This window comes from Panthera pardus, unplaced genomic scaffold (genome assembly GCF_024362965.1).
Source record: "Panthera pardus isolate Hobbes unplaced genomic scaffold, ASM2436296v1 HiC_scaffold_8, whole genome shotgun sequence".
In the NCBI taxonomy this organism is placed as follows: domain Eukaryota; kingdom Metazoa; phylum Chordata; class Mammalia; order Carnivora; family Felidae; genus Panthera; species Panthera pardus.
In genome coordinates, this window is record NW_026527013.1 from 34,416,368 (window position 1) to 34,428,088 (window position 11,721).

Consider the following 11,721-nt stretch of genomic DNA (forward strand, 5'->3'; position numbering starts at 1 on the left):
GACCTGGGGGTGCCTGGGTGACTCAGCCGGTTGAGCGTCTGACTTTGGCTCGGGTCATGATCTCGTGGTTCGTGAGTTCGAGCCCCGCATCAGGCTCTGCGTTGACAGCCCGGAGCTTGAAGCCTGCTTCGGATTCTGTGTCTCCCTCCTCTCTGCCCCTCCCCCACTCATGCTCTGTCTCTCTCAAAAAATAAATACACGTTAAAAAAATTTTTTTAAAAACTATGATTATTTGACTCAAAAGACGACAAATTGATGCTTCTCATTCTTTCTCTGCTGATCAGTTCTTCCAGTTCTCAGGCAGCACCCCAGTGATTGAAGCAAAGCAGTAGCCTTGAAAGACTTATTTCTTTGCGTTTGTTAGCACCCACCTTACCTATCACTTAGGAAAAATGAAGTACTTTGCCATATATTCCAGCTCCCAGAAAAAAAACAACAACAACTATTCACATACACTGGAAAGTTCTTAAATAAGTGGAGCAGGTAATACTGTCAATAACATTTTGAAGGCATGACTTAGCATGACTCCTCAGATACTCTCTCCAAAGGCAAGTGCCTCATTTATCCCATCTGTGACAGTCATATGGAGGTCTAATCATTTTATCTAACTATCCAATAATAATTTTATAATTGCATGCTTCACACAACATACAAAAAAAAGTTTTAGGTGATCAAAGGCCTAATATGAAAAGCAAAACTTCTAGAATTCTTTTTAGAAGTTATGAGAATAGTTTTATGATATTGATGCATAAAGAACCAGATGCATAAAGAACCAGATTATAAGATATTAAACTGACAAGAACAGATACTACACTTGATCTTAGCCAAATGGCCGAGAAGCGATAAGGACCAGATTATAAGAGAGAAGACTGATAGATGAGACTACATGTAAACAACAACTTGTATTAAAAACAGAAACAAAAACCATTATAAGGGCGCCTGGGTGGCTCAGTTGGTTAAATGTCCAACTTTGGTACAGGTCATGATCTTGCAGTTTGTGAGTTCAAGCCCCGCATTGGGCTCTGTGCTGACAGCTTGGAGCCTGGAGCCTGCTTTGGATTCTGTGTCTCCTCCTCTCTCTGCCCCTTCCCCACTCACACTCTGTCTCTCTCTCTCAAAACTAAATACACATTAAAAATTAAAAAAAATAATAATAAACTCAGTTAAAAGACAATGACACATGGGAGAAAATATTTGTGAGATGTCACTATCCAAAACCCACAAATAGTTCCTACAGAATAGTAAGGAGACACCATAATAGACAAAGGGGAAATAGATATGAGTAGATAAATCTCCCATGTGAAAACCCAACAAACATGTTAAAAGATGCTCAACCTCACTAGGAATTTGGAGAATGCAAATTAAAACTACAATGAGGGGCGCCTGGGTGGTTCAGTCGGTTAAGCGTCCGACTTTGGCTCAGGTCATGATCTCATGGTTTGTGAGTTTGAGCCCCGCTTCAAGGCTCTGTGCTGACAGCTCAGAGCCTGGAGCCTGCTTTGGATTCTGTGTCTCCCTCTCTCTCTGCCCCTCCCCTGCTCATGCTCTGTCTCTCTCTCAAAAATAAATACACATCTAAAACTACAATGACAACATTTCATGCTCTAAAATTTAATAGTTGATTCATACCAGGCATTAGCAAGCACAAGGTGAAAGAGGAAACTTTCATCAACTCTTGGCAGAAGTGGAAATTAATACAACCACCTGGGAAAGTAATTTGGTAATAATTAGTAAAGTTGAAGACAAGCATTCCCATTTTCAGGTATATACTTAACCCGTGCATAAAAAACACATGAGGATATTCATTATAGCAATGGAAACAGGGGAATGGACACGTAACTGATAGAATTCTATATGGCAGCTAAAATGAATAAATTTGCCTTATATGTATCAAAATATAATGTTGGGTAAAAAGCAAGTTTCATTTAATGAAATTATTAGAATAAACAGAAAAGTACACGGAATAATATGGTATATATTCGGGTGTCTATGGCCCAGATTCGTAGATGTTAACTTCCGTCATGATTGCTTCAGCAATTATTTTTAAATAAATAAAATATTACAGGTAAGTTTAAAACCCCCATATTACTTCCCCTGGACTTTGCCCCCTCCAAGTTTCTCTTTCCAGAGGCAGCCTCTTTCCTGAGGACGGTTTGTAACTTTCCTGTCCATATCTGTATATATTTGCCACATAAACCAAATTTAAATATTTTATATAGATGGTATAATATTTTTATCATTCCATAACTAAGTAACAAAATGGGTAGTTATTCATCTCAAAGATAAATTAACAATGAGTTCAAAGCCAAAAATTCACAAAACTTAAAAAAACTTATCTCCCAAAATAACCATTGGTAAAAGAAGATATTTTAAAAATTAAATAACTGACTTTTAAAATAATAAAAGTGGAATATTACATAGTAGGACTTATGGAATGTGGTCAATATGTTCCTTAGACAAAAATTGTTTGTCTTTACTGCATTTACTTTAAGAATTAATTCAGAACAACTAATTCAAAACCTGAGGCAAGTAGGTGGAGGCAATGTAAAGATGACTGTGGAAATTAATTATTTAAAAACTAATTCTTAAAAAAAATTGTTTTAATGTTTATTTATTTTTGAGAGAGAGAGACAGAACATGGGCAGGGGAGAGGCAGAGAAAGAGGAAGGCAAAGAATCCAAAGCAAGCAGGTCCAGGCTCCGAGCTGTCAGCACAGAGCCCGACGCGGGGCTCAAACTCAGAAACCGCGAGATCGTGACCTGAGCCACGAGATCGGACGCTTAACTGACTGAGCCACCCAGGCGCCCCATCAAACTAATTATCCTTAATAAATCAATGAATTTGTCTCAAATCTATATCCAATGTCATATGTAGGATGAAGAAAGCATTTGAATTATTCTCTATTTAGCATTGTTCTTGAAATTCTAGAAGAGCAAAACAAAATAAAACAAAACAAAAAAACAAACAGAAAAAAGTTGTATATGTGTAGTAAAATAGAACAAATGATCATTATTATTTACATGTGATGTAATTTACATGTGTTTTTTTATTAAAAAAAACCAACAGAATGAGTTGAGAGCATCTTAGAGTTGATAAGAGTATAACAGACACTAGAGGTATATATGTCTCTAAATATATAAGTCCAATCTCTCTATAAAATATGTACATATTATATTTATACAAAATATGCATATTTTTACATATGATATACATATCTCCACATACAAATGTAGGCACATATATATCTTTGTAGCGCTTGAACACATCAAACAATAGAACTTAAAAAAAAAAAGACATGCACACATTATACATACATCTCTCTCTTTTTCTCATTAAGAACAAATGCACTACCTGGGGATAAATGGCAATATTAATAAATTATATGGGGAAAATATCCTACTGATTCAAAGAATCAACTTGTATCCAGTACGAGAAAGCAGGTATCATCAGTTTTTATACAAGAGGAATAAATATAAGAAGGATAATTACTATTCCCAAATTAATACATTAATACAATCCATTTTTTTTTCCACTGAACAAAATAATTCCAAAATTGATCTTAAAGATTAAACAAGTGAGCCTCCAGCATAGTGCCTACGACAGGGTAAACACTCAAGCTAGTGTTTTCTCCTAACATGGCAGTCCAGCAGAAGTCAGCTACTGATCTAGTCTCAGTCCCCAGCTGGACCTGGTTGAAAACAACTGAGCACACATTCTCTCTGGTCAGACTTGCTCCTAAGAGGAAGAGAGAAGACGGTTGTGCCTAATAGCCAAGAGCGGTAAACCAGAACGTTCACCTGTGGTCATGTCATTCAGAGAATAATACTATTTAGCATTGAAAGTGAATTAAACACAGACAGAGTCATCAAGGATAAGCCTCAAAGACATAATGGTAGCAAAAGAAGTGACTGGCAGAAGAACCCAAGCAGTATGCTTCCATTTAAACAAAGCTCAGAACAGACAAGGCTGAACAAACAACTGTTTAGAGCTACATACATGGGAAGGAAACTTTTATTTTTTTTTATGTTTATTTATTTTTGAGACAGAGAGAGACAGAGCATGAACGGGGGAGGGTCAGAGAGAGGGAGACACAGAATCTGAAACAGGCTCCAGGCTCTGAGCCCTCAGCGCAGAGCCCGACGCGGGGCTCGAACTCACAGACCGCGAGATCATGACCTGAGCCAAAGTCGGACGCTCAACCGACAGAGCCACCCAGGCGCCCCGGGAAGGAAACTTTTAAAGCAGAGGAATGATTGTCACAAAAACCAGAATGTGATTATCTCGGGGAGCACACAGGGGCTGTAATAACAGTCACAAATAGGGGCCTTCTAAGGCAGTGGCACGTTCATAGTCTTGGGTGATTGGTAAATATGCATTTTCTATATTCTTCTGTGTGCATGATATATTTCAAATTGGGAGAAAAAGGGAGACATGGTATGAAAAATAAGAATTAGAAAACCCTTCTCTCTTGAATACCTGCATCTTAGTTTTCCTAAACAAACCATCATAATTCATTACACGTTTACCTGTCTCTTTTGGAAAGATATCCGTTGGCCCCTTTCTACCTTTTGCCACAGTTTTTTTAATTTAAAAATATTAATTATAAATTCAGAGGAAGTCACAAAGAGAGCACAAAAAGGGTTTTCAGGTATCCTCTACCTGTTGTTCCTCAAGGGTTATGTCTCACAGAATTACAGCACGCTTTCAAGTCAGTGCCTTGACAGTTGTATGTATAGGTTTTATCAGGCATACATTTGGACAACCATCACCGTAATTCAACATACGGTAACAATTCCATCACCACGAAGACTTCCCTCACGCCATATTGCATTATATTTCCCTCAGGTATAGCTTACGCTCACTGCCAGTGCCCATTATCCTTAATCTCAGGCAGTCCCTAATCTGGTTTCTTACTCTCTAACTATGTCATTTTGAGAATGTTATACAAAGGGAATAATATGAGATTGGCTTTGTTTACTGGGCATAATGCTCTGGATCCATTCAAGGTGTTGAGTGTATCAATCGTTCATCCCCGTTTCTTCCCTAGTAGTATTCTACGGTATGGATGTATCATAGTTTAACCATTCACTTACTGAGGGGCATTTTGATTGTTTCCAGTTTTTGGCTTTTACGAATAAAACTGCTATGAACCATTGTGCACAAGTTTTTGGGTGGACATAAATTTTAATTTATCTGAGATGAGTGCCCAGGAGCACAATACCGGATCATATGGTAAGCATAGATTAATTTTTAAAGACACTACCGAATAATTTCCAAGAGAGGCTGTATCGTTTACATCTCTCCTAGCAATGTATGGGAGATCCAGTTTCTGTACATGTTCACCTGTATTGTTACTATTCTTCAGATTTTATCTGTTCTCATGGGTCCACAGTAAGAGCTCATTGTGGTCTCAATTTGCATGTTTCTAGTTGTGTTAATTTTCTATTCCTGCTATAACAAATTATCACAAACAGTGCCTGAAAAGATAAATAAATTTATTCTCTTACAATTCAGGAGGTCAGAAATCTAAAACGGGTCTGCAGGGCTACGTCTCTTCTGGAGGCTCTAGGGGAGAATCCGTTTCCCTCCTTTTCCCAACCTCTAGAGACTGCCTACATTCCTTGGCTCCTGGTTTTTTTTCTGTCTTCATATCATTTCATAGCGTCTTCTCTCTTCCTTGATCCTGCCTCCCTACCTTGTGATTACATCAGGCCCACCTGCATAACGTAGGGCAATCTTATCTCAAGATCCTTAATTACTTAATCACATTTGCAAGGTTCCTTTTGAATATGAGATAACATTCCCAGGTTCTGGAGATCGGATGACCGGGCATTATTCTATCTACCAGAGAGAATGATGTTAAGCATTTTCTCCTGTGTTTATTTACCATCCATATAACCTCTCCGGGAGTGTCTTTCTTCTACGAAGATTGTTAGGGTTTTGTTTTACTGTTGAGTTAGGAGAGTTCTTGGTATATTTTAGATCTTTGTCAGATTTAAATAAGGTCTTTGTCAGATATCGTTGAGTCTGTAGCTTGTCTTTCGTCTTCTTAACAGGGTCTTTCACAGAGCAAAGGTTTTAAATTTAACTTTGATGGAATCCAATTTATTGTTGTTTTTTTTTTTAAGAAATAATCCTTATGATGTCAAGTCTAAGAAGTCTTTGCCAACCCCTAGATCACAAAGATTTTCTCTTACATTACAAAAACTTCTATAGTTTTACATTTTACGCTTCCGTTCATGATCTGTTTTGACTTACTTTTTGTAGAAGGTACAAGGTTTATATCATAGCTCTTCTGCTAACACTTTCTGTGTCTTTGCTAAGACTTTCCATTATTTCATCTGCTTCAAGTCCATTTGTAATTACTCAGAAACATTTTTATGATGGCTACTTTAAACTCCTTGTCTGACAATTCTCACATCTGTGTCATCTTGATGTTGGCATCTGTTGATTGCCTCTTTGTTGTTCAAGTTGAGGTTTCCTTGGTCTTTTGCATAGCAAGTGGTTTTTCGAATGAAGCCATTCTGCCATTCCTTAGGTTTGAGGTCTTCAGCTTGTCTGTCTTTTTCTCTCCAGCTTTCAGATTCCTCTGTCTTTTTTAAAACATGTAACTTATTTAATTTATTTTTTTATTATTTTAGAGATAGAGAGTGCAAGCAGGTGAGAGGAGCAGAAGGAGAAAGGGAATCTCAAGCTGAGCATGGAGCCTGAAACGGGGCTTGACCCAATGACCCTGGGATCATCACCTGAGCCCATGCCAAGAGTGGGACACTAAGCCGATTAAGCCACCCAGGTGCCCGCCTTCTGTTTTATATATTATGTCCAGGGGTTTTAGATGTGGCTAGCAAGAGGAAAGAGACAACTATGTCTATCTTTATAGAAGTGGAAGTCTCCACAAATTTTCTTTTAAAAAAAAAAAAGTTTATTTATTTATTTTGAGAGAGAGACCTAGCAATGGCAGGGGAAGGACAGAGAGAGAGGGAGACAGAGAATCCCAAGCAGGCTCCACACTGTCAGCACAGAGCCTGACATGGGGCTCACACTCATGAACCATGAGATCATGGCCTGAGCCAAAATCAAGAGTCGGACGCTTAACCGACTGAGCCACCCAGGCGCCCCACCACAAATTACTCTTAATGGTGTTTGATTATTGGGCACAATAGGTCACAATATTTGAGTTAAAATTTTCCTTCTGCTACATCCTATTGTCAGCATTTGGGGGTATATACTTGGTTGTAGGTCAGTAGTTATTGCAGGGGACCGTATCAGTGCCCTGGGGATTATAATTTTGATATTTACCTCCAAAATCATAGGATACATATGTGGATGGAAGGAGTGGTAGGTATTATTTAATAATTAACTAATGCAAACTTCTAATATCTTCCCTAGATAGTCCTAAGAGTTTTAAAAGCCAATTGATTTGGGGAAAGTTAGGCATTCTTGTACTTTATATGAATGTCACCCATATCATTCTCTAACCCATTTATCTCTAATCAGAGTTGTCATATTTGGTTGTGTAGATTGTGTACTGCACAAATGTGGGGTGGGAAGTCCATTCACAATGCTTTCTATTGAAAATAGGATACAGGAAAGGAAAAATTATCATAGCACCTGGCTTCTGGTGCACCGCCACATTTTACAATCTTCATTAACCTTAAGTATTATTTGGTTTACTAGAGCAGAATGACTAGTTCAGAGTTATCCAGCAATCCTCAGGTGCAAAGTTAATTGGACTCTAAATCTCCAATCCTCTCTCTTCCTTCCATACATAAACACGTTGCTTACAAAGTACCACTGGGAGCTCAAGGGTTTTTAAAGGCTGCAGTAATGCAGACAAAAGGAAGGAGAGGGAGGGGATTTATAGCTGACAGCAAGGTGATAGTTCCATTAGGGTTTCCTTCCATTTCAAGTTCTACATGTGCGGCTCACATAGGTCTGGCTTTGGTAAGGAGCAAGTAGTTCCCGGCCTCATTTCTAGATTCTCCATATATCCCCATGGATGGCAGTTTCCCCGAGAGAAGTGGTAGCTCTTGACTCCTACCCTGCCTGAGGGGGGGGGGGGGGGTCAGAAGAGGTGACATTAAGGACAAAGCATTGCTGTGAGAGCCAGGCTTGCAAGAGAAGGCTGGATGTTTTTCTCTTCTCACCTGTTCGAGCGGCAGATAAGCATGATTACAGTCCTTTTCCCCCCTAGCTTTGTGGGGGTGGGGGTGGGGAATAACATAAGCAGCAAAGTGGTTTTTTATTTTGTTTTATTTCATTAAGTTTATTTATTTATTTTGAGAGAGAAAGAGACAGAAAGAGAGAGTGCCAGTGAGGAAGCGGCAGAGAAAGAGAGAGAATACCAAGCTGGCTCTGCACCACCAGTGTGGAGCCCGATGTGGGACTCGAACTCATGAACTGCGAGATTATGACCTGAGCCCAAGTCAGATGCTTAACTGACTGAGCCACCCAGGTGCCCGCATTTTTATTTTAAAGCAGGAAGCATAAGCATCTGTGAAAAGGACTTTACACTTTCACCCTAAAATACAAAAGTGCCCAAAGAAGGAGAAATGCGTGGACAAATATAGTTTCTTACTTTTTTGCTAATATTACTAACAACCAGAAACACCACTAAAAGGTGAAATAAATGACAGTGACAACACATTCGTAAATAACTGACTTTATAATGTAAAATATCAATTTTTAGAGGGTATCGCTAAACATTCTTGAAAGAAGCATTTCTTGGCAATTTAAAAATATTTGTTTTTAGGGGTGCCTGGGTGGCTCAGTCGGTTAAGTGTCTGACTTTGACTCAGGTCACCATCTCACAGTTCGTGAGTTCGAGCCCCACATCAGGCTCTGTGCTGACAGCTCAGAGCCTGGAGCCTGCTTCGAATTCTATGACTCCCTCTCTCTCTCTCTCCCTCCCCTGCTCACATTCTGTCTATCTCTCTCAAAAATAAATAAACATTAAAAAAAACACATTTGTTTTTATAAAATAGGACAAACAGATTACAAATTAGTTTTAATTACCCACTAATACCTGGAGACCCCAAACTGACAAACAATATCTATTTATAAATAATTAAAATCAAAGAAACTATTTAAGTAGTCTTCATATATCCTATATTTCTGGCATTAGCTTAAAGTAATTAAATTTTACTTTATCTCAAACTCAAATTCTGATAATGTGTAAGTTGGCTTTTCTGGGTCTCAGAACTGTAAAATGTATCCTTGTCTGCTTTAGCCATTTAATAAGGTGGCCTTGGATGTAAAATAAGGTAGGAATTTGAAAAAGGCTTTAAAGAAATGTGTAAGTGGTTAACATGGTTGTCAATTTATGCTGTTGATTTGAATATTCTTTTTTTTTTATTTTAAATTTTTTTTTTAACGTTTATTTATTTTTGAGACAGAGAGAGACAGAGCATGAACGGGGGAGGGTCAGAGAGAGGGAGACACAGAATCCAAAACAGGCTCCAGGCCCTGAGCTGCCAGCACAGAGCCCGACGCGGGGCTCGAACTCACGGACCGCGAGATCATGACCTTAGTCGAAGTCGGCCACTTAACCGACTGAGCCACCCAGGCGCCCCTGATTTGAATATTCTTAAGATTAAGACCAAAAACTTTAACATGGACTGTAGAGTATTGCCCAGTCTGGACCCCCGTGCCTCCCCAGCCAGCATCAACCCCATGGCTCACTCTCCCTGACATGGCTCCCTTGCACGGCTGGAGCACGTGAGGGCCATCTACATGCTAACTCTTTCCTCCCCTCAAGAGCAAACAGTTGTATGCAGACGGTATGAACAGTTCCAGAAATTGGCCTCGGAGATAGCTTTCACTGAGAATGACTTCAAAAACCCTTAAGAAAGAAAGTCATCTGCTAATGGCATTGCAATGACAGCAAGTCTAGTGACTCTAGCCTTTCTGCTCCCCTCGAACTAATTGATGCTACAGCTATTGCTGCAGGGGGAGTTTATCCTCTTAGGTAGAATTCTTCTTACTTTCTGGGTACCAGAGATTCTTTATGGGCCCTTTAGCCTAAAGGCAAAGAAAACAAGGTTGATGCCACGGGCAATGGAGTAGATGAAACCAAACCGCACTAGCTGAAAAAACACACGGTTTCGTGAATACTGATAATATCCTAGACCTTACATTTTAAAGCATGGAACTTTGCTAATTCTCTTGGTGGGAGTTGCAGAGACAGTATTCTAACTCTTTCCTTTCTGAATGAGTTTGAGAGGGCCACCATAACAAATACTACAGACTGCATGGCTTAAAGGACAGACATTAATTTTTTCTTAATTCTGGAGGCTGGAAGTCCAAGATCAAGATGTTGGTTGGTTGCTTCTTCTCTGAACCTCTCTCCTTGGCCCATAGATTGTCTTTTCCTGTGTCTTCATGTGCTCCTTGCTCATGTGTGTCTGTGTCCTATCTCCTCACCATTAAGGACTCCAGTCATAATGGGTTAGGACCCATCCTAATGACCTCTTTTCACTTAATTACCTCTTTAAAGGCCCTGTCTCCAAACACAGTATCTGAGGTGCTAGGAGTCTGGGCTTCAACCTATGAATTCTGGGGCAACACAATTCAGTTCATAACACCTTCCAAAGCTACTTCTGATAGTTCAGTTAGGCCATAGCAATGAACCATCTATAGCCACTTCTCAGAGCACGAGTACCTTGGTGGATATGGTTTTCATTCCTTAGACTTGAATACTGGCAAAATCTAAAAAGAGGCCAGCCTTTAATTCTATTTGACAACAGTACAGTAATTCTGTACATTGAGATCATGTAGATTAGCATAAGTTTTTCAGAACCCATACTCATTCAGTAGTGTATTGTGTGTGCATTTTAATTATTTTAAGTTTGCTTCTTTGTTAATTTATTTATCGAGAGAGAGAGAAAGAGAGAGAGCGTGATCAGGGGAGGGGCAGAGAGAGGGAGAGAGAGAATCCTAAGCAGGCTCCATGCTGTCAGAGCAGAGTCCAATGCGGGGCTTGAACCCATGAACTGTAAAATCATTACCTGAGCCAAAATCAAGAGTTGGACGCTCAACCGATGGAGCCACCCAGGCACTCCATGTTTTCGTTAGAATGGTTTTATAGAGATAGAATTCATGCCCCCCCCCATTCACCTTTGAAGTGTCAAATTCAATGACTTTTAGTATATCCACAGAGTTGTACAACTTAATTCCAGAACATTTTCATCCCCCTGCTGCTGTAAAAAAAAAAAAAAAAAAAATCATGCCCAATAGCAGTCTCTCTCCTTTCCCCCTTCCTCCAGCCTTTGGTAACTACGAACTTATTTTTGTGTCTTTATAGACTTGTCTGTTCAAGACATTTCATATAAATAGAATCATACAATATGTATGTGACGGTTTTCTTTCACTTAGCATAACGTTTTCAAGGTTCATGCATTTTGTAGCCGTATCAGTATGTCATTCCTTTTTGTTGCCAAATAATATTCTATTGTATGGATCTGTGACATTTTGTTTGGATGTATCATATTTTGTTTATTCACTCACCAGGTGGAGGACATTTGCATTGTTTCCACTTTTTGCCTATTCTGAATAATGCGGCTGTGAATATTCATGAACAAGTTTTTGTGTGGACATATGTTTTCAGTTATCTGGGGTATAAACTGAAGAGTCAAATTACTAGGTCATATGGTAACTCTATGTTTAACATTTTGAGGACATGCCAGACTGTTTTGCAAAGTGACTGCACCATTTCACATTCCC

General features: G+C 39.2%; 1 pseudogene; it reads right to left on the bottom strand.

Annotated features, from left to right (window-relative positions):
* Positions 1 to 726: 726 nt before the first annotated feature.
* LOC128775815 (U2 spliceosomal RNA) lies at positions 727 to 844 on the bottom strand (annotated as a pseudogene).
* Positions 845 to 11,721: the final 10,877 nt, after the last annotated feature.